The following is a 3,555-nucleotide window of genomic DNA, read 5'->3' as shown; positions in this document are numbered from 1 at the left end:
CATGCTTGATGTGTTCCATGATGACAATGGCATCTTCGAGAAGGTTAACTGTTGTATTCGCAAGGGAAGATCTGAGGAACATGATAGTTGACTCACGTTAATGTTTTAGCCATCAAATCCGCCTGATCTGAAGCTGATGGAACACACCTGAGATGGCACCGGACGCTGAATCCACGAGTACCCTTAATTTACGGGAGTTGTGTGACCTATACGTAGACACCTGGTGCTGCGTACCTCCGGAAAAAAATCAAATAGTTGTCGAATAGATGACACGCAGAATCCCTGTTGTATTGCGTCCTGATGGTGGACCAACAAGCTATTAAGTGTTTCGGCTCATTTTTGTTCAGTAAATACAAAAAAAAGTCTACCGTACTCTCCATAGGTAGAACACTGTTTATGAGGACTCGCATTGACGGTAACACAGAAATCAGTGAAACAAACAATCGGTTCCTGAAGCCGAGGTCTGCAAGGTTCCCGAAATTAATGACTAAACAAAAACAAACACCAGAACGCAGTAAAAGTCATCGTTAAGGCCAGGCCAGGGAGCAATCCGAGTGGAAAACAAAATGGTTCAAATGGCTCTAAGCACTATGGGACTTAACATCTGATGTCATCAGTCCCCTAGACTTACAACTACGTAAATCTAACTAACCTAAGGACATCACACACATCCAATCCCGAGGCAGGATTCGAACCTGCGACCGTAGGAGCAGCGCGGTTCCAGACTGATGCCCCTATAAGCGCTCGGTCACTTCTGCCGACGAGTGGAAAACGTAACACAGACAAGACCAAATACTCTGCTAATCGATGGAGCATAGCAAAGGCTTAAATTAACTACCGGAACGGACTGGCAAGTGTCGGGGAGAGGCGTTTACCGGCCCTCTCGTCTCAGTGAACCGGCCCTGTGATACATCTGCAATTGCGTCGGCACCTCTCGCGCACGGAGTGTGAAGCCCAATTATCCCTGACCTGTCCTTCGTAACGATAAGCTGGGAGGGGACTCCGGATCACTGTAGTATACTGAAAAAAATGTAACTTCATGCCTAGATCAATTTTTCTTTCTTTCTTTTCCTTGGGTAATGGTGTGGAATGAAAACTGCGTTCGGATACTCGTGTTACACGGGGCACTGAGGTGACAAAGTCGTGGGATAGCGATATGCACATATCCAGATGGCTGCAGTAGTATCACATACAGAAGGTGCAAAAGGGCATTGCATTTGCGGAGCTATTATTTGTACGCAGGTGACTCATGTGGAAAAGTTTCAGACATGATTATGGCCGCATGACGTGAACTAACAGACTTTCAACGCGGTATGGTAGTTGGAGCTAGGCGCATAGGACTTTCCATTTCTGAAATCGTTAGCCGGCCGGGGTGGCCGAGTGGTTCTAGGCGCTACAGTCTGGAACCGCGCGATCGCTGAGGTCGCAGGTTCGAATCCTGCCTCGGGCATGGATGTGTGTGATGTCCTTAGGTTAGTTAGGTTTAAGTAGTTCTAAGTTCTAGGGGACTGATGACCTCAGAAGCCATTTGAACCATTTTTTTTTAAATCGTTAGATAATTCAGTATTCCGTGATCCACTGTATCAGTAGTATGCCAGGAATACCAGATTTCAGGCATGACCTCTCACCACGGACAAAGCAGTGGCCGATGGCTTCGCTTAACGACTGAGAGCAGCGGCGTCTGCATAGAACTGTCTGTGCTAACAGACAGGCAACACTACGTGAAATTGCCGCTGAAATCAATGTGCGACGTACGACGAATGTATCCGTTAGGACAGTGCGGCGAAATTTGGTGTTAATGGGCTATGGCAGCAGATGACCGATGCGAGTGTCTTTGCTAATTGCACATCACCTGCAGCACCTCTCCCAGGCTCCTGGCCGTATCGGTTGGATCCTAGACGACTGGAAAATTGTGACATGGGCATATTAGTCCTGATTTCAGTTGGTAATAAAAAAACTGTGGACGAAGCCCGGCCAACAGGCGTTACATGCGTTACCAAAAATGATAGCGCATTGAGAATGGCTAGCTTCTAGCTGAAATCTAGATCTACCAATAAAATTTAAAAAGGACGACTGATAGCTGAAGTCTGTTATTTACAAGTTAATATAACAGTCGCTGCATGCAACAGCCTTCTCAATGGAACGTAACCCAAGAAAAAAAAATGGTTCAAATGGCTCTGAGCACTATGGGACTCAACTGCTGTGGTCATAAGTCCCCTAGAACTTAGAACTACTTAAACCTAACTAACCTAAGGACAGCACACAACACCCAGCCATCACGAGGCAGAGAAAATCCCTGACCCCGCCGGGAATCGAACCCGGGAACCCGGGCGTGGGAAGGGAGAACGCTACCGCACGACCACGAGATGAGGGCAAAAAAACAAAAAAAAAAAAAAAACAAAAAAAATGGTTCAAATGGCTCTAAGCACTATGGAACTTAACATTTGAGGTCATCAGTCCCCTAGACTTAGAACTACTTAAACCTAGCTAACCTAAGGACATCACACACATCCATGACCCAGGCAGGATTCGAACCGGCGACCGTGGCAGCAGCGCGGCTCCGGACTGAAGCGCCTACAACCGCTCGGTCACAGCGGCTGGCTCAGTTGGTAAGAGCTGATGGTAGGGTTCGAGAGTGGCGCGGACTTCGCGAGGCCATGGACCCAAGTTGTCAACAAGGCAATGGAATGGACTGTGTTTAGGCCTACGTGGAATGGACTGGGTCCTCTGGTCCAACTGAACCGATTATTCATTAGAAATGGTTATGTTCGGCTACCTGAAGACCGTTTGCAGCCACTTCGTGGACTTCATGTTCCCAAACAACGACGGTATTGTCACTAGGTCACAGTTGATCGCGATTGATTTGACGAATATTCTGGATATTTTGAGCGAATGATTTGGCCATCCAGATCGTCCGACATGAATCCCATCCAACACTTATGATAATCGAGAGGTTAGTTCGTGCACACAATCCTGCACCAGCAACACTTCCGCAATTATGGGCAGCTATAGAGGGAGCATGACTCAACATTTCGGCAGGGGACCTCCAACGATTTGTTGAGTTCCTGGCACGCTGAATTGCTGTACTACGCACGACAAATGGAGCCTCCAGTGCGATTCTCAGGAAACTCGCAGCTGATGATCTAGGAGAAATTTTCTCTGCGCTGACAATGTAGAAACGTTAGTCTGATACGTAAGAGAAGCTATATCTGAAAGAAACGTAAGTAAATAAAATGACTGAAGTATTACTTGTTCTTGCTGCTGGGTGTAATATTTTAATTCCTCTTTTGACTATCGATGCTCATTATTTTATTATTATTATAACGATTGTTCCCCTTTAGGAGAGCGATTGAACTTGAATTCATAATTTCATCTTCGGATGTTTTTCTTCTTTGCTTCCCAAAACCTCCTCATCCTCTCAGAATGCTCCTTCTTCCGTTCCTCTGTCCATTTTCTACCAGGCTGACGCGATGTTCTTTCCCCAAACTTCACACTTGTGATTTTATGCCGGCACTCGGTGCGATCTTCGAGATTTTTTATGTTAATCTGCTATAG

At 46.3% G+C, this 3,555-nt stretch overlaps 1 non-coding gene across 1 annotated transcript; it reads left to right on the top strand.

The window, feature by feature from the left end:
* Window positions 1-1,366: 1,366 nt before the first annotated feature.
* Window positions 1,367-1,450, top strand: Trnas-gga (transfer RNA serine (anticodon GGA)). Its single transcript is given in 2 exon segments — window positions 1,367-1,406; window positions 1,416-1,450. It is a non-coding gene; the product is annotated as a tRNA-Ser (tRNA).
* Window positions 1,451-3,555: the final 2,105 nt, after the last annotated feature.

The sequence above is a fragment of the Schistocerca cancellata genome, chromosome 3 (genome assembly GCF_023864275.1).
Source record: "Schistocerca cancellata isolate TAMUIC-IGC-003103 chromosome 3, iqSchCanc2.1, whole genome shotgun sequence".
In the NCBI taxonomy this organism is placed as follows: Eukaryota; Metazoa; Arthropoda; class Insecta; order Orthoptera; family Acrididae; genus Schistocerca; species Schistocerca cancellata.
Note: the sequence above shows the minus strand (reverse complement) of the source record. Positions and strands in the feature narration are given on the sequence as shown.